The following is a 21,310-nucleotide window of genomic DNA, read 5'->3' on the forward strand; positions in this document are numbered from 1 at the left end:
TGTTTAAAATGCTGGTGCACAGTGCATACTTAAATAGACTTTTGAAACAACTATAGCTTTTGCAAGAAGCATTTTAGCTAATACATGTATATTACAAAAATGATTCTATTCAAAACTCAAATGCATCCATGTGGATTCCAATTTTGGCTGGAATATCCATTTAATGTAGACTGCAAATATTGGAACATACTTCTACAGGAAACATGTGTACGCCTAGTGGAAATGAAACAAAAATATTAATTAATTTTAACACAGCTTATGTTATTAACCTGTTGACCTTCAGGGAAAAGGCGTTGTACGCAATACATAGGAAGAACAAGCAGACATTTAAAGCAGATATTCTGTAAACATGTAAGATGTATAGAGTAGCTTATCTGAAATACTTAAGGGAAAAACATACATAGAATGATAGTTTATTGACATTTAAAGGTACTTATTACATTTCCAGGTTTTTTGTGGAAAAAATTGAGAATATGTTATTGATCAAAATGAAAGTTTATTGGCAATAAAGGTTACTAGACATTCTGTGGTATTTAATGTTTTTTATATATCAAAGCCTATATGGCATCCATGAACTTGCATTATATTACGTCATTGTCTGCTATTTTTACAGTTTTCTAAGTCTATCAATTAATTGTCTAAATTGATAAATTGGCTGAATTTATTTCATATTTCTTGAAAAAAATAAATTGTTAAATATGCATGTATGAGCTATATTTCTAATCAGAAATATCTTGTGTGTATATAAAGTTTATATTATGCTCTGAACTACATAATTATATTTTCTAGCTTGAAATATTAATTAATATAATAATACATACCCAAAAGTAGGGATACTATACATACAACAAATAGTTCATACACTATGGCATTAAGTTTTAAAGAGCTGTACGCTCCATGGGTATTTTATCTTCAGCTATAGTTTATAACACCTTGCCAGTGTCTAACATTAAATATAATTTTTCACAGTTTTTTTTATACAAGATCCTTTCCTTTTTATTTGGAGTATTATTAATAAAACCATGGTTTTTAATAGTGTTACTTTGGAGCTAACTCAAGACCCCTCAGGGATCTGTACCTTAATAAAGATCCAGAACTGTTTTATATTATGTACAAGGGTTTTGGTTTCCAGTTTTGAAAGTTTTAAAACAACTCACCAGTTTACTTCTTTTATCAATTTAGCTTAATTTTCTTGGTATCCTTTGTTGAAGAAACAGCAATGCACTACTGGGAGCTAGCTGAACACATCTCCAATGATAAGAGCCATATATGTGCAGCTACCAATCAGAAGCTAGCTCTCATTTCCTGAGTCTACCTAGGTATTATTTTCAACAAAGGATACCAAGAGAACTTATCAGATGATAGAAGAAATTTGGTGTTTCATATTCCTTTAAGTGGAATGACCATTGACAGTAAAGGAAGAATCCTGATTTTAATGAGAACAGGCCAAAAGAATGACTTAGTGTAGTCATGAGTATCATTCTAGTAATAAAACTTCTGAAAAGATATTATAGCGCATAGGCATTTTTTAATGTACCAACAAAATGAAGAGTATTAATTAAGACCTGTTTGCTTGTTATTTGGACTTGAATATCAGATAAAAATAGGGAAAAACAGGTTCAGAATTTATTGAAAGGACCACATACAGCAAAATATATGTCACTATTCAAACTATTCAAAGTCTGCTTTATCCTGGTGAAAAAATCATATGTTTCCAGGGTCAACAGATAGTGAGGACATGCATAAGGTCAAAACAGATTATCAATGTGAGTGAAAAGCCTGTTTTAGTTGTCTATACAAATATTTCAATGTTATTATGCTGAGTATATAAGGAATTGTCAGAAGTAGCTCATGACCTATGTCTGGGACAACAAACTGCCAAGGTAAAAAGAAACCCTAAAACAGACACAATAAATAATGGGTTTCCGATTGGACATATTTCCAAGTGGGAAAAGAATAGTGCCATGTTAAGAAATATTTATCCTGTGGGAGCTTCCAAGGATTCTGTGCAGATAAAGCAATGACACCTGAAAATTAACCCTGACTAGTTCAGAATGGGGTGATATGTGGGGCCGTGGCTTATTATGTTTTAGCTTTAAATGAACCCTAAGTAACATCATCAGAGGTGAAATTGTTAAGCAGAGAACTATTGTCATTTTCAATTAAGGCTGCCTGGAGGTCTAGGGTTCTGGGACTCTACATCTGCATTTGAATAAGAGTAATCCATGCATGTGTAATTCTACTGGTTTGTGAGGGTTTAGACATTAAGGGCCAGATCACTAGTGGATCACAAAATTGCGAGAGCGATATTTGCGCTTCACTCGTAATACCAACACAAGAAAATGTGCTCTGGTATTATAAGTTCAGCACAATGCGAACGCAACCTTGTGTTTGCATTGCATGGAAGTGCGCTTCCATAGGCTCCAATGGGTCCCTTCTTCTGATGTCGTCAGACATGGCACAGAACCTACCGCAGCGAATGGAGTTGGTAGAGAATCGATAGGCAGTAAAGTGTAAATATATATGTATATATACATATATATTTATGTGTTTATATGTCTATATACACATATTAACACATACATATATATGTACAGTATATAAGCATATACTGTACATATATATTTTGAGCAATATCACAGTCCCCATAGACCGCAATGTAAAGGTACTTTTTTTTCTAACAACTCGCATCCACAAACTTTAAACCCTTAAAACTGCTTTGTGCAGTTATTATTTAAAAAATAAAAATGCTACTTTTTTATTTTAAAAAGGAACACTACACTTTATTTTGGGTGCAATGAGGGGACGATTTTAAAATTAACCAGTGCTAATTGCTACCGCAAAATTGCTGTACCATTAACCAGCTACTTGTAATGGCTGGTTATTTAACGTGCGCCTGTAAACGGGCAAATTTGCCCTAAATATAACGCAATCAAATTGTCCAAACTAAAGATTTAAATGGGTGAGATTTTTGGAATGCTGACTCCTGTGATGCACTTGACAGTTAAAAAGATTATAGTAAATAACTCAAAGTTCAAAGAAATAAAGATATTAATACAGAAAACCGGGTATCAGGTGCACATCTGCCATTCAAAATCACCCTCCATTTTAGGAGGGAACTGCTATGCTATAAGCTATCTCACCACCAGCAAGGAATTGGTTGTGATAGGTCCAATGACTAAAGCAGGACATAAAGGCCTAGATTTAGAGTTTGGCGTTAGCTGTGAAAACCAGCGTTAGAGGCTCCTAACGCTGGTTTTAGGCTACCGCCGGTATTTGGAGTCACTCAAAATAGGGTCTAACGCTCACTTTCCAGCCGCGACTTTTCCATACCGCAGATCCCCTTACGTAAATTGCGTATCCTATCTTTTCAATGGGATTTTTATAACTCCGGTATTTAGAGTCGTTTCTGAAGTGAGCGTAAGACATCTAACGACAAAACTCCAGCCGCAGGAAAAAAGTCAGTAGTTAAGAGCTTTCTGGGCTAACGCCGGTTTATAAAGCTCTTAACTACTGTACTCTAAAGTACACTAACACCCATAAACTACCTATGTACCCCTAAACCGAGGTCCCCCCACATCGCCGACACTCGAAAAAAAATTTTTAACCCCTAATCTGCCGACCGCCACCTACGTTATCCTTATGTACCCCTAATCTGCTGCCCCTAACACCGCCGACCCCTATATTATATTTATTAACCCCTAATCTGCCCCCCACAATGTCGCCTCCACCTGCCTACACTTATTAACCCCTAATCTGCCGACCGGACCTGAGCGCTACTATAATAAAGTTATTAACCCCTAATCCGCCTCACTAACCCTATCATAAATAGTATTAACCCCTAATCTGCCCTCCCTAACATCGCCGACACCTAACTTCAATTATTAACCCCTAATCTGCCGACCGAATCTCGCCGCTATTCTAATAAATGTATTAACCCCTAAAGCTAAGTCTAACCCTAATACTAACACCCCCCTAAGTTAAATATAATTTAAATCTAACGAAATTAATTCACTCTTATTAAATAAATTATTCCAATTTAAAGCTAAATACTTACCTGTAAAATAAATCCTAATATAGCTACAATATAAATTATAATTATATTATAGCTATTTTAGGATTTATATTTATTTTACAGGTAACTTTGTATTTATTTTAACCAGGTACAATAGCTATTAAATAGTTAAGAACTATTTAATAGCTAAAATAGTTAAAATAATTACAAATTTACCTGTAAAATAAATCCTAACCTAAGTTACAAATAAACCTAACACTAGACTATCAATAAATTAATTAAATAAACTACCTACAATTACCTACAATTAACCTAACACTACACTATCAATAAATTAATTAAATACAATTGCTAGAAAAGAAATACAATTAAATAAACTAGCTAAAGTACAAAAAATAAAAAAGAACTAAGTTACAAAAAATAAAAAAATTATTTACAAACATAAGAAAAATATTACAACAATTTTAAACTAATTACACCTACTCTAAGCCCCCTAATAAAATAACAAAGCCCCCCAAAATAAAAAAATGCCCTGCCCTATTCTAAATTACTAAAGTTCAAAGCTCTTTTACCTTACCAGCCCTGAACAGGGCCCTTTGCGGGGCATGCCCCAAGAAATTCAGCTCTTTTGCCTGTAAAAAAAAACATACAATACCCCCCCCCAACATTACAACCCACCACCCACATACCCCTAATCTAACCCAAACCCCCCTTAAATAAACCTAACACTAAGCCCCTGAAGATCATCCTACCTTGTCTTCACCATACCAGGTTCACCGATCGGTCCAGAAGAGCTCCTCCGATGTCCTGATCCAAGCCCAAGCGGGGGGCTGAAGAGGTCCATGATCCGGCTGAAGTCTTCATCCAAGCGGGCCAGAAGAGGTCTTCCATCCGATTGAAGTCTTCATCCAAGCGGCATCCATCCGGAGCGAAGCGGCAGCATCCTGAAGACCTCCACCGCGGAACATCCATCCTGGCCGACGACTGAACAACGAATGACGGTTCCTTTAAATGACGTCATCCAAGATGGCGTCCCTCGAATTCCGATTGGCTGATAGGATTCTATCAGCCAATCGGAATTAAGGTAGGAATATTCTGATTGGCTGATGGAATCAGCCAATCAGAATCAAGTTCAATCCGATTGGCTGATCCAATCAGCCAATCAGATTGAGCTTGCATTCTATTGGCTGATCGGAACAGCCAATAGAATGCAAGCTCAATCTGATTGGCTGATTGGATCAGCCAATCGGATTGAACTTGATTCTGATTGGCTGATTCCATCAGCCAATCAGAATATTCCTACCTTAATTCCGATTGGCTGATAGAATCCTATCATGGACCTCTTCAGCCCCCCGCTTGGGCTTGGATCAGGACATCGGAGGAGCTCTTCTGGACCGATCGGTGAACCTGGTATGGTGAAGACAAGGTAGGATGATCTTCAGGGGCTTAGTGTTAGGTTTATTTAAGGGGGGTTTGGGTTAGATTAGGGGTATGTGGGTGGTGGGTTGTAATGTTGGGGGGGGGTATTGTATGTTTTTTTTTACAGGCAAAAGAGCTAAATTTCTTGGGGCATGCCCCGCAAAGGGCCCTGTTCAGGGCTGGTAAGGTAAAAGAGCTTTGAACTTTAGTAATTTAGAATAGGGTAGGGCATTTTTTTTATTTTGGGGGGCTTTGTTATTTTATTAGGGGGCTTAGAGTAGGTGTAATTAGTTTAAAATTGTTGTAATATTTTTCTTATGTTTGTAAATAATTTTTTATTTTTTGTAACTTAGTTCTTTTTTATTTTTTGTACTTTAGCTAGTTTATTTAATTGTATTTCTTTGTAGCAATTGTATTTAATTAATTTATTGATAGTGTAGTGTTAGGTTAATTGTAGGTAATTGTAGGTAGTTTATTTAATTAATTTATTGATAGTCTAGTGTTAGGTTTATTTGTAACTTAGGTTAGGATTTATTTTACAGGTAAATTTGTAATTATTTTAACTATTTTAGCTATTAAATAGTTCTTAACTATTTAATAGCTATTGTACCTGGTTAAAATAAATACAAAGTTACCTGTAAAATAAATATAAATCCTAAAATAGCTATAATATAATTATAATTTATATTGTAGCTATATTAGGATTTATTTTACAGGTAAGTATTTAGCTTTAAATTGGAATAATTTATTTAATAAGAGTGAATTAATTTCGTTAGATTTAAATTATATTTAACTTAGGGGGGTGTTAGTATTAGGGTTAGACTTAGCTTTAGGGGTTAATATATTTATTAGAATAGCGGCGAGATTCGGTCGGCAGATTAGGGGTTAATAATTGAAGTTAGGTGTCGGCGATGTTAGGGAGGGCAGATTAGGGGTTAATACTATTTATGATAGGGTTAGTGAGGCGGATTAGGGGTTAATAACTTTATTATAGTAGCGCTCAGGTCCGGTCGGCAGATTAGGGGTTAATAAGTGTAGGCAGGTGGAGGCGACGTTGTGGGGGGCAGATTAGGGGTTAATAAATATAATATAGGGGTCGGCGGTGTTAGGGGCAGCAGATTAGGGGTACATAGGGATAATGTAAGTAGCGGCGATTTACGGAGCGGAAGATTAGGGGTTAATAATAATATGCAGGGGTCAGCGATAGCGGGGGCGGCAGATTAGGGGTTAATAAGTGTAAGGTTAGGGGTGTTTAGACTCGGGGTACATGTTAGAGTGTTAAGTGCAGACGTAGGAAGAGTTACCGCATAGCAAACAATGGGGCTGCGTTAGGAGCTGAACGCGGCTTTTTTGCAGGTGTTTGTTTTTTTTTCAGCTCAAACAGCCCCATTGTTTCCTATGGGGGAATCGTGCACGAGCACGTTTTTGAGGCTGGCCGCGTCCGTAAGCAACTCTGGTATCGAGAGTTGAAGCTGCGTTAAAAATGCTCTACGCTCCTTTTTTGGAGCCTAACACAGCCTTTATGTGGACTCTCGATACCAGAGTTATTTTTATGGTGCGGCCAGAAAAAAGCCGGCGTTAGTTTTTCGGGTCGTTACCGACAAAACTCCAAATCTAGGCCAAAGTAAAGTTGAAGAGGGTACATACATATACACCTAAAGAGTATAATATATTTAATTGACCCCATAATACATATGCAGTTTTTTCCTGAGACATGGGGGGGAAAGTTGTTGTATTTCCTTCATCATGTTATTGAGATTAGTGAGAATACAGAATATGCAAAAATGCTGGAACTATGGATCACTCGCTAATAGATCAACCTCATACAGGGTAGAAAGAGTTTTCTTTGGTGAATTATTAAATAGCTATAAGAAAAAATTTTATATGACACTGTGTCAAACTGAAGGTGGGAGTTGTAAAAATACACCCCAACATTTTTTAAATAAAACAAGACATAAATTGATAACAGAAGAAAATGTAAATGATTGGTGTGGTTCAAATTGTGAATATATAAATCCTTTAGACCTAGGGTATCAAGCTCATTGTATCCAGGGGCCACTGGCCAAATATTCTTCTCCCACGGGGGCCACTTGCACAGAGTGAGTGCTCTTGAAATTGTCTTTATATTTATCTTGTGAATATCAATGTGTTACACCTATCAGAACCTTAAAAAATTTGATAGGGCCAAATTAATAATTTACCTAATAAACAAGGGAGGGCCAGATTAAAATATTTTGAGGGCCGCATATGGCCCCAGGGCCGGTACTTTAGATAAATGGTGGGTGTTTCTTACTTTCCTTTATTACCTGAAGCACTAATATTAAAATGCTAAAATCAACTTCAAGTGCTTCAGTTCAACAAATAAGAATACTGTAGAACCCCCTATTAAGGAAGCAGGAAGAAGAAACAAACTGTCCTAATATAAGTAGGGTTAAAGAAGCCCTTTAGAGAGTAGATAGAAATAGAGGCCCTGTCCTTAAACGTTTTACCCATCATTGCCCTAGACAGGCCTAAGTTCGGCTTTATGGTAGAGAGACTTCTATATTTTAGAATATGTGAGATGTGCAAGATCATTTTTTTTATATATTATAGGTGTACATTCATGTTTTTATCAGCATTTTAACACATACAGTTATATATTTTTTTCTCCCTTAATCCCTCCTTATGTTATCGTGTCTCCAATTTCATTAAATATAGTTTCAATCACAGTATGAAAAAAATGTGTAATGTATTACAGTATATTTTCATCATCTGTCTTATGTATGATATATTCTATATTTACTATAAACCTAAACTATACACTAGAAGTGTGGTTTTCTGTACAAAATGTATATTTATGTTCTACATCACTGTGGTTTACTACTAACATTTTGAGCTGGGTTTTGATAAATGGATCAAGCAGCTTTTGTCAACACTAGTGTAGGTATATATACACTCTAAACAAGGTCCTTAAATCCACGGGTCGGACCTATTACTGGGTTGCAACTTGCGTGTGTGTTGTAGGAGAGTGTATGTGGTGTGTGTGTTATATGAGAGTGTGTGTGTTGTGCGTGTTGTATGAGAGTGTGTGTGTTGTATGAGAGTGAGAGTGCGTGTGTATATTACCTTTTACAACACTCTAAAGGTTTGACTACAATCAGGAATAAAGTTAGTCACTTTGCCAAAAATTGCAGCTATTTTGTTGTATATTACTTCAGAAATTTTCAGACATAAAAATAGGGTTGCAAAGGCATGTGGTATCATGACACTGGGCCTTGGGAAAAACAATGTGAAGAAGAACCAATCACTGAAGCACAATTATTTATGTGTGTATGATACAATCATTTGTGTGACCAAAAGGTTGAGGGGGATGGGTGGTTCAAGGCTACCAAACCCTGCAAGTCCATATAATTTGTGCACCTGAGCATTATTATTCCCCAAGTTGAAAAACAGTTATATTATACTTAGGCTACATAGAGTTTCACTCTCAATTATTCAATGAACACATAACTGGCAGTCACCCAAAATTAATTCAACATACTGTCAGGTTTCGAGTATAAGAGGAATTTTATATGTTTTAACCACACAGTTTCACAAGAGGTTGGAATCACTAGATATGTAATCCTTGCTTTGATCATATACTGTGGGTCAACTTTAGGAGTTGAAGGGGAAGTTTCAGGAAGGTGAAACTTAGTTTAGTTAGATCAACAATAATAATTAACTGCAGTATATAAAATATAGAATATCAAATAACGTGAAGATACCCTTGTTGTGGAATCGCAAAGGCAATCAGTTTAACTTCAGAGACCAGTATGTAGTTAGGTACACTATAATGAGATAAACAGTTCATGCGGGGACAGACACAGCTTTAATGAGTAAGTTATGCGGTTACAACACTTACTTTAGTTTGAAGCAGACCACTAGTAAATAACTTCCTCACCGACAAGTAGTGCAGGGAGCGTGGAAGTTCTTAGGTCCGGAGGTGCAAAACTGTAAATCTTACCACAGGTCTGATGTCAAAACTTACAGAGCTGTAGCGAGATCCTGGGAAAATATAGAAAGAGGAACAAACAATTGAATGTCCCCTTAACTTGCTATTCAAATTTAGCAGAGAGTGTGACTGCCATAAAAGCAGCAGGATAGTTGGAGATGAGAAACATCTGAGAAAGGCTGAACAGATAAATTCAGTACGGAGCTCCTGCTTCTGTTTAGTGGAAGGCTTAGCGTCTTTTGTTAGAAAAGTGCATCAGCAGAAAATCACACCTGCGAATACAAATTACTAAGCAAGGTAGGTGGGGATAACGGGAGTCTTATAGTCCGGATTTAAAGAGACAGTACTCAGATAGGCAAGTTCCATGACACATACATATTGTACAGCAAAATAATTATGTGCAATGGTTGTTGGTTATATGCAAGAAGTGGACAAAACAGCATCAAATACTTAACAAGACATATCTTCAATGATGCTGTGTTGCTGGTTTTAAATAGCACACAAGTCATATATATATATTTATATATTTAAATTACTAATATTTTTTTTTAAACTCTATAAAATAAACAAGAGCTGTTTAAAAAACAGTTTAACATACATGGACATTGTGTAACACGCCATAGTGCCATCTATTGGTTAAAAGTTCCTGGACATAGTGTAACACAGCGCCATCTATTGGTAGAAGGTTCATCACCAAATTGTGCACTTGGGAAAAAGACTCATTTCCATATATTTTGCATAGGGTGACAATTCAAATGTATGGTTATGAGTTTTATTGTTTATCAATTCCCTGAATCCCCTTTCCTTTTGTTAGAGTTATATTTTATTATTATGTTGTTTTATATGGGCAAGATTAGAAGTCACACGTTTATTCCGCTTACAATATGGTCTTTTCACAATCAATTTCCATTGCGCAGCTATTACAAGTCTTGAAAAATCGTGATTGCGTAAGCACATTTGCCTTTTACGCAACAATCCTTTCCACGCTCGAAAAGTTGTGGTTAAAAGTTTTGCGCAACACCATTTGCGCTTCAATCCTTTCCGCGATCACAGAGCTGCGGTTAACTGTTTTCTGAAACAAAAAAGTTTCACGAAACACTTCAAAAATACATTACAAAGTACAGTTACACTTATATTAAGACTGTCTAATAAAATTAAACAGTATCTCAGATGGATTTTCAAAGAGATATTCGCATATAGATCTTGAGATATATAGACATATATATATGTATATATATATAAATCTCGCTATAAATAGATATATATCGGTTCAAAAAACATCACATATATAGAGATATATTTATTTAAAAATAAATAGAACATATTCCGTTACGAAATTTTTTTCACAATATGAAATATTTCCATTTCCATGTACAATTTTTGAGGAGAAAATGTCAAGGGCTTTGCAGATTAGGGTTTTGTGTGTTTTTTATTCTATTTGTCTTCTCCATTGATTTCTATGGGGAATACATGAACGTGCACACGATTTGGCTGTTTGGATTACGCGGCTTAATGCGCATGCAAAATAAGTTATTTTGCACCTTGTAATAGCTGCGCAACCCCAAATGCAAAAAAGCCATAACGTGCGCTGTGTTTTCACAACTGATTTGCCACGCTACTTGTAATCTTGCCCTATATGTTTTCTCTATGTTTATGTTTTAATGGGAGTGTGCCACCATAAGTTAAATGGTGTATTGTTAGGGTCTAGTACAGAGTGAAATACGGTATTTTGAGTAGCTCCTTTTGGAACAGTTTGTTTTGCCAGGTTCTTTCTGGAATTTCAGTGGCAGAGCCTCAGGACCTATTTTTTTGGCTATACTTTCCAAAATCATCAAACTTCAGTGTAGCTACTGTAAGGTTTGTTTATTTTAATTATTGTTATTTAAAGCTAGACAAATATGTATATACTTTCTGAGCAAGAGCACAGTAAGTGAATGCATATTTAAATGTTTAATACATTTGATGGAACAGAATTTGTAATATGCTGTGTTGAGTACAACTTTGCCATTGTGAAGTCCAAAGGGCTTGTCACTGGGGTAGTAACCTTAAAAGGCCAAATGTGCGCTATTTTTAAGGGTACATTATGGTACCATAGCATTGAGGTCCAATTTAGTCACCAAAGGTACATAGTTGATAAAGCACCAAGTAGTATCACTAACAAGAAAGAGGTGCACTAGGAGCATAATAAATAATAATATGAAAATAACAAAACAGTAATATAAAAATTAAATAAATGAAAAATGGCCCAGAAAGACTATTAAAAGTCCCAAACAATTCCAGATATGCAGCAGTTCTCCAATAAGTAGGTACGAATTTGTAAACAATGTCCTGAAAGACAAAGAAAGAGGCGCCTCATGGTGCAGTATAGTAGATCATTCAAACGAGATGCAATATGGTGACAAGTGAACACTCACAGTTGAGAAGGCACATAAAGTGCAAGTCGGGCAAACTGAGACTTTGGAGCCGCTCGGCTGACTCACTCTCAAGCCTGGGGTTCCGATGTTGCACCTGCGACAAAGTCACAAGCTACGTCAGTTACCTCCCACAGGATACCAAACCCAGCTAAAAATGTATTCAACTCACCACTGCAAGTGCTGAGTTATCCTTCAGCTACAGCTGAGCACTTGCAGTGGTGAGCTGAAGAAATTTTGAGCTTGGTTCAGTATCCTGTGGGAGGCACTCTATGTGCCTTCTTAACTGTGAGTGTTCACTTGTCACCATATTATATCTTGTTTGGATGATCTGCTGTACTGAACCATGAGGCGCCTCTTTTTTTGTCTTTCAGAACATTGTTTATAAAGGTACATATTTCCTTTGAAAGGTACAATCTGCAAGGGTACCGATATGTACCCATATTAAAGAGTACAGCAGGTGTACCTTTGAGGGTACTGCCCTAGTGACAAGCTGTTGTACCCCTAAAGGTACAATTTTTGCACATTGTTTTCTGACAGTGTACATATACAGTATAAAGATACACACACACTAACACATGCAGACACATCACATCACATAAACAAACACATTCATTTGATGATATTGTAGTATGTTCCAAACTTTATTTTGCAGAGTTTAGTAAGATCTTTCCCTCTAAGCTTTTTTGTTTAAAATTCTAGGAATCCAGACTATTATTTAAATTAAATGTGAGGTGTAAGCTAGGTGAAAATATAGTTGAAAGGTTACAAGAAACTGCAGCGTACAATTTATCTTCCTTACAGTGTAAAGAATTTGATTTGCTTGCAATTTTGTTTTATTTGTGGCAACAATTTTTTATAAGAACATTACTAATAAAATTATTTTCTGTACAGATATACATTTTATTGAAAAATAGCAAATGTATTAAGAACACAAAACATAGATGTATTCCAAGCTTCTTTACAAAATGTTAGGCAAATTTAATACAATACATAGGCTTCTGACAAATAATGCTAAACCGTATTAATTCACAGAGCAAAATTCAGCTCTTCAAACAGACACTTCTGCCTTCAAATGCACATTGATATATAATTTGTTTCATGTTTCATTCTTTGGAATTATATTTATTGACAGTTGAAATGTGGAGTTAAAAGGACAGTAAACAAACACCTTGTAATTACTAGACATTTCTGTTAGCTTGCCATAGAATAACGTCAATCAAATTTACTATTTAAAGGGACACTGAACCCAAATTTGTTCTTTCGTGATTCATATAAAGCATTCAATTTTAAGCAACTTTCTAATTTACTCCTATAATACATTTTTCTTCATTCTCTTGCTATCTTTATTTGAAAAAGACGTCATCTAAGCTAAGGAGCCGGTCAATTGGTAGTTCAGACATTGGACAGCACTTGTTTATTGGTGCTGTCCAATCAACAAGGACAACCCAGGTTTTTCACCAAAAATGGGCCAGCATCTAAACTTACATTCTTGCTTTTCAAATAAAGAGAATGAAGAAAATATTATAATAGGAGTACATTAGAAAGTTACTTAAAATTGCATGCTCTGTCTGAATCACAAAAGAAAAAAATTGGGTTCAGTCTCCCTTTAAACAAATTATTACCTTGTTTGCTGCAATTGTTTTTTCAATAGCCAGACTCCACCCACCACTTGCCTTAGTTGGAAGAGTGAATTTGGGCTTGAGTCTGCAGATAATAAGAATATTATGTGTCATTATGTGTCATTATTTTAGTTTAAAAACATTGGTGTGCAGGTCTTATCAGCCAATTAGGAAAAGCCTTGAGAAATCTGCCGTGTGTATTTCCAGCTTTCAACATTAGAAACTCTTCCATAGTTAAATTAAATGGAAGGGGAGCAAAATAAATAATGAAATAATACTACAAAGTTGTTTTAATATGCATAACTAAAGATTTTATATAAAAATATCAAAGTGTTTACTGTCCCTTTAAATTATCTCAAATTTCAGTCCTGATTTATATATTTTGATAACTAATCTCATAACATTTGATTGAAATATGAGTAAATTTGACTCCACTTTTTTTTATTTCAATTTCTTAAATAGATCCTAATGTGACTAAAATAGTTTACAGTATTAACACTCATTTGTAATCCATCTACAAGGTGTTACAAAATTCAACCTGAGTATTTAGTATACAAGACTATAAAACACCTCAAAAAATAAAAATCTGAACAGACAGATGTTAAATAAAAATATTTGCACATTAAACAAGAATGTAATACAATGGCAGTAGACATGCTTTTTTGCTCATCAGTCTATTGATTTCAACATTAACAAATTGAGAGATACAAATTATAGAATTTACAAATATTTTTCAACCCTGTATATTTAGAGGCACTACAAGAATACTTTCACTGTTTTTGGTTACAGCATGTTCTGCAGAATTAAATGACAAATACATTTTCTAAAAACAAAATCAAAACCATTAAGCCACAGACATACACAACTCAATTTTTCCCCCAACCATGTTTAGATGTAATAAAAGCAAGTAAAATCACTAGCTTGATTAGATCATCTTTATTTTAAAGGGACATAAAAGTCGGAATTAAAATTCACTTTAGTGCAAAAATAGTTTGTTCCAATGCTGCTGTTTCTCAGAAGGATATTTTTGTGAATCAAAGTATATTTAAAAAATAAAAAGTTTAGCCAAATGTGAAATGCAGTATTATCCATTAAAGAGTTGTAAATTTAGAATACCATGGAAGTATATTGTAATATATGGTAACTGTATAAGGGTGTTTAATGGATATTAGTGCATGCCTTGTTTTAGAATCACTTAAATAAAAAAATATATTCCATACGCCTGGAATACAGTTTATATTTATACTAAGTCTATAGCCGCTTGGCTGCCAATGAAGGCTACAATGAAAATAACAGCAAGATGTCGCAAATCATTCTAACCAGTCAGCTAAAAGTTAAATGTTATCTACAACAATTAAATGGTATTTCAGTTAAGTAATGTACATGAGAATAAAAATGCTTCCTGAATCTTATTTTGATTTTTGCTTTTGAGTCTCACAATATTTCTTGGTTTTTTTCTTAAAAGCCTTCTCTAAACTGCTTTGCAATACTTTGTGCTTCAGAATAGAAATTGCTAAATAACTGTCTGTTGCACAGGTGACAACAAATACATCTGTAAACAAAAAATGTATGTAAACAGGAGCATTTGTTATGTGACACGGTCTAAGCTATATTGCTGATGATGTCACTGGAATGTGTGAAGAGGCTAATAGCTCCTAGAAGGTGCAGCCCATTTACGCAGTCCTGTAAAATAAGTCCTAGAGTTTTTAAATACACTACAGTATAGTACCAGATGAATAGGTTGCATACTTATGTTTTATATACCTTTAATTCTGTATACTCTGTACAAATATGTCTGAGCTTCAAATTTAAATCAGACTGATGAAAGCTTGCAACTTGTTTCCCGCGCTGTTAATGAATGTATTCCTTCCATAACTTCTTTGTTATTCTATGTATCTATTTATTTTACTAAATAATGCATGTTTTCATCTAATGCCTTGTTTCTCAACCTGTGGTACTTGTAACCCTGGGGAAACCTGGAGCATTGTCAATGAATAATTACTGGCTTTCACTTTAATTATTTTGCTTGCCCTAATGCAACTAAGGTAAACATGTAATGTATCACAGCACTCAGTGTTTATCAGTTCGAACCTCTCCTAACAGGCCAAATTCTAATGCCCTGCCTGGTTGGTCAGCTGATCTCTCACTCTGGCTGACTTACCTGTACTAAGATAGGAAAATCCTTACAATCTTGCTGGTTATTGCCATTTAAGTGCTGGAGCAGAGAAACTCTGATATAAAGTTTCGTCACAAGGAAATTAACAGGTAAAATGTAAAGCACTGTGATAAAGTGTCACAGAGACGTATGCCAGATATAGAGCCACAGTAAAATGTCACATGCAAAATATTCCATGATAAAAGTACCAGGTAAAGTGTTTTATACCCAAGAATTCCACATTAAAATGAGCCTAATAAGCTGTATTTGTAATGATTAGATGCAGAGATGAAGTAACATGAATATTTATTCCATCACCATGTGTTGTTTTTTATGTAAGTGACATGAAATTAAAGAACTGTGTGTGTTTTGTCAATGTGTTTAAAGGGAGAGTATGCTGTAATATTGTTTTTACCTAATGAGTTTCCAATATACAAACTGCAGAGTATAAAATGTAGGAGAAAATGCATTTTATTTGAACATATGTAATAACTGGTTTTGTGCTTTAAAACAGATTGAGATTGCAGGTATAATCAGATCTCATTATTTTATCACTTATTTTATCACTTTGTGTACACACACATGCTTATATCTGTAAGTAAACCAAAGACCAATACGTAGGGGCTGATTATCTATTCATCAGATCAGATGTGGTTTCTCACGCTGACCCTCGTAGGGGCTGCCCTGTTAGAGTTATCTTTAAAAAGGGGCAGTCCCTGCGAGTGATATGTCTCCTAATTAATGGTGCTTGCTGGAAATGTAAACTTTGCTATGTAACGCAAAGGGCGCCATGTACTAAGGCGTCAATTTTTTCGCACAGACCGTATCGAAATAACCCGCCGGCATTCGCACCATGCGGATGGCACTTCGTTACATGAATGTACTAAAAACCAAGCCGTAAAATTTTGCGTCTATTGTGTGTCGAAGACAATCGGATTATTGATAACTTTGAAGCTTCGTTCGGCGCGAAAGAGCAAAGTTAAGAAGCAGTCTGCGACCTGATTGGTTTAGTTCTTTACCCACGTGACGATCTAGGTGTCATAATCGCCAGACAAGCGGCAACGTCTGGCTGCTGACATGTATAAGAATGTGCATTTTCCCAGAAATCTTAGAATATTGTTTATTTACTTTTCGGTATTCACTTTGACAAGATGGCTTGCTCCGGAGATTCTGCTACTTCTAAGAAGACTCGCAACCCTAACTTCTCGCATCAACAGAATGTTGTACTTGTTGATCTAGTACTCGAATATTATGACAATATTTATGGTAGTCGAGTCAAGCAAACCCCAGGCGCTCGTAAGAAGATTATTTGGGAGAAAATTAGTGACGCAGTGAGTGCTCAAGGACCCACTAAAAAAGATATTGAGTCCTGCAAAAAAAGGTTCAACGATATCAAGCGTCAAACTAAATCCAAAATTGCCAAAGAAAAGCAATATGCCCGAGGTACTGGAGGCGGACAACTTTATGTCGCAGATTTGACAGACTTTGAAAGAAAAGTTTTACAGAGGCTTGGCACGGAGGTCATTGAGGGCATAACCGATGACTGTGATAGCGATATTCGTGGTAATTATAATTTATAAATTAATATTTATATTGTTTTCTTGTCTGCTCCAAAATTGTTTCTCTTACGTTCATGTTTTACAAAATTGGATTCTGTTAACAGTTTTAATAGTCCGGGTATGGCTTGTGAACGCGCTGTCATAGGTTCCAGGTATTCTGCTATTTCATAGTAAAGTTCCATAATAGCTTCTCTGTCCAAACGGAATCTCTGGATAATCTCTCGATCAGAAATGCTTTCCAAACCCATACGTGGAAGGAAAACTCTAGGGACTCTAATTCTTCTACCTCTCCTTCTCTGCAAGTTGTTAATCGGTGCCTGTATAGCCCTTCTTCCTCGTAATTGAATTAATCGGAAAAGAAACATGTGTAAAAGTGTCTCCATCTTCATTCACTGATCCAAAAACCAATAATGCTACAATAGTAGTCTAGTCCTTTCACTTAAGTACTTCTACCTGGCGTCAGGTTGATACCCCCTATAGTTTTCTATTGTATTCGCTACCTAAATGGTCGCGAAGGAAATCACGCGAAGTTACAGTGAAAGTTGGAGCGGGCGGATTAGTTGTAACATTCATAATTTCCGATTACAGCGAATTTACGTGCGATCGAACATGTAGTAAGGGGAAAAAGGCTTCGGAACGATGAGTTGAGTAAAATTACGATCGCTGATGAAAAATAGTGGTTTTTCGAGCAGATCGCAGATTGATACATACGAGAAGCAGATCGTGAGCGAATTTTGACGCGGAAATACAGACGGACGGTCACTTCGAAGCTTAGTACATGGCGCCCAAAGTGAGCAGTGAGCAGGGAACGCACTTTGAAAAATTAAATTCTGCAGCCAATATAAATCACATCATGCTGCTTTCTGTGTATAGAATCTTACAATTGTCTCTATATTCATATGCATGTGTTTTTCTATTAGGTTATTAAGTATTTTTAGTATTATATTTAAAGCTCAGAACCTTTTCATTTGCGGGACAAAATAGTGAGAACTAAACGGCAGAAATGGTAAAAGAATTGTGCTTGGATTTAAGAGAAAATTTCATATACGCCCATGTTCAGCCAATTTTACAAAAAAACAACAATTACGCTTTGTATTTGGTACTTAGAAATACGAATTTCTATGCGTTTCTTACACATCCAGTTTACTTAAAGGAAAACTGAACCGAAATATTTTCTTTCATGATTCAGATAGAGCATAACATTTTAAGCAACTCTCTAATTTACTCCTATTAGTAAATGTTCTTCGTTCTCTTGCTATCTTTTTTTTAAAAAGAATACATCTAAGCTTTTTTGGGTTCAGAACTCTGGACAGCACTTTTTTATTTTACCCAGGTTGTTCACCATTAAAATTGTATGCTCTATCTGAATCATGAAAGAAAAATTTTGGGTTCAGTGTCCCTTTAAATTATGATTTATTTCTACATAATTTACATACAAATTCCACGGCTTTTGATAAATTACGATTTTTGGTGAACAATTTTGTTACGATTTTTGATGCACTTTAACAATACTATTTTTTGCAATTGACAAACTGTGTAAAAAAAAGTCAGCAGAAGAAATTACACTCCCAGTGGGAGGTAGGAGAGATAAGCAATAGAATGTGCATTTTTAATTGTTCTCCCTAAGACCTTATGATCTAATCATCCACAATGTGCCAATATATTCAAAAGGGATCCATCATGGGATCGAGAGTGATGGTGAAATATTCAAAACTGCAGACATCAGTGTTTAAAGGCAGTCTCGCTGAGAGGTGTATTGCTATGGAGATAAATTGTGGGTATATAACAAATGTATTTAGAATGTTTACTCTATCTGTATTGTATAATGTTATAATATGTATGCAAAGTCTTCTTATTGTAAAAATTGTTTATTTTGACTTTACTGTGTTTTCTCTTTTTTTAGGATGAAGATTTTGTTTTCGCAATATTAATATTTCATAGAAGACAGAAGTGGCAACTTGTGACTTTTTTATGTATTGCCGATATGAGTTCTCACTGTTATGAATGTTTTATACTTATAATATTGTGAATAGACTGTAACAAATATGTTCTATATTAATAACATATTTGTTACAGTGAAGTATAACACGTTCAGAATAGTGAGAACTCATATTGTCAATACATGAATAAAAAACAAAAGTCACGGCTACTGTTTTTACAATCACAAGACTTTACATACATATTATACAATACACTATAGATGAATGAAACATTGTATATACATTTATCATATATCACCTCCCCACTCCTATAGGTTTTATCTTTATTAACAAAGTCTATCACATATATTACATATATAGAAGTGTTTCATGGGCGTTTCATGGGCGTTCTATGTGAGTAACCTGTATTTTAGTGGTAAAACATTGCCGTGAATGTGCAATATTCAAAGCTCTGCCTTCTAGATGCGCCTTTTCAGCCATATAAGTCTCCAGCTTTTCAGTGGCGAGAATTTCTAGTGTGAGAAATCTAGTTAAGGTGCAGTGAAACTTAATTTATGCATAATTAGTGTTACTACACTGAACGCACAGAATACAGCACCCTCCCCCCCACCACCACCAAATCACAGCTAAGTGGCAATGTTGGCAGACTTTTTTCTGAAGCTGTGATCCCTATTATTTTGTATGGGAGACATATAGACACTCATTGGAACAGAAGGGTTTAGCCACTTTTTTGCAATATATTGCCAGACCCATGGATTGCGAGACTGGCAATGTCAAAATGAACTTTCTTGTGGGTCTGACAATGTTTTGAATATCAGGGCCTAAGTATTGGACTTTGGTATACAAACAGATAATATAAAGAATCATGTGTATGTATATAAAGTTATAAAATAAACAAATCTGATTTACCTACAAGCTCAACCAATTTTATGCAAAAATCAACCTAAACAAGCAATTTCTCATACATTTTATACTCTACAGCTGGTATAACAAGTCATTGAAAACATTAAAGAGATATGAAACCCTTTTTTCATGATTCAGATAGAGCACACAAATTTAAATAACTTACTTCTAATATCAATTTTCTTCATTTTCTTGGTATCTCTTCAACACAGAATATACCATGTTCTGTCTGAATTACAAAAGAAAGATTTTCGGTTTCATATCCCTTTAAGGGAAAAACAATTTTACAGTACGTTGTCCCTTTAAGATCATTGAGATAGTAGAATAAACAAGCCTTTGTGCTGAACCTTTATAAGTTTTTTATCACTTATTAAAAACTGATGTTTTTCAAACATTAAAAATAAGTGTAAGAAATATTATAGGAATTAGGAATGATACTAATGCAGTTTGCCAAATGTATTTGAAAATAATAATTAAACATAAATAAATCAAATTCACAGATAAAGGACATATCTATCTCCAAAGCTCAATGGCCCCAAACACTAGCGATGAAATGATCGTAGTACAAACCAGCTGACTTTAAAAGTCCTTTGATTGCACCAAATTTCTAGCCTATTGTAGCCTCCATACCTGAATCTCTATATCCCTTGAAAGAAAAAAGGTATTAAAAAGAGAAAACTGTATAAAAAACCCTGAAGGTTTCCAAAAAGTGTACACCTGTGATGAGCTTGATTATTGTTATTAAAGGTTAGTGAGACAACAGTCCTTTTTTAAGAACCAAATAAATTTGGTAAGAAAAACACGTGTAAAATTGTAAATAGTATATTTTCATAACTCACTAAGTAATAATAAAATGTCTAGAAAGTTATTCTTAAAAACTTATATCCAAATCCTACAAAAAGTGTTTTTCATTAGATTAACTGTCATGGTGATAATTGGAGTATTATTATCATGTTACCAAATGGCTGTATTTATTGTCTTACAAAAATGTAAAATAAAATGCTTTATATGGTCCCATAAAATTAAGGAACATAGCATTGTGAAAGTTTCTTGCTCAAATATACAAATATATCTGTTTTGATAAATAATATGCTTTAAAATTGCATTATAGTCAAACTTGAATTGCAGAATACGGCATTTCAGTTTCAATTAGAAACAATTATTTCCATTATATCTCTACTGGCAAAAATGCTTCTATCTATAGTATCATTGAAAGCTTCCTGTGCATGGGGCATACAGAGCATCTGTCCATATGCCAAGTGCACTCATTAAATATATGGGGGGCAATTTATTATAGTGCGAGCGGACATGATACA

The 21,310-nt window shown here is 35.0% G+C and overlaps 1 protein-coding gene across 1 annotated transcript in view; it reads right to left on the minus strand.

The window, feature by feature from the left end:
• The window catches only part of TMEM200A (transmembrane protein 200A), a 359,336-nt gene that overhangs the window by 24,708 nt on the left and 313,318 nt on the right, over positions 1–21,310 (minus strand). The gene's annotated exons all lie outside the window — the stretch shown is intronic.

The sequence above is a fragment of the Bombina bombina genome, chromosome 4, assembly GCF_027579735.1.
Source record: "Bombina bombina isolate aBomBom1 chromosome 4, aBomBom1.pri, whole genome shotgun sequence".
In the NCBI taxonomy this organism is placed as follows: Eukaryota; Metazoa; Chordata; class Amphibia; order Anura; family Bombinatoridae; genus Bombina; species Bombina bombina.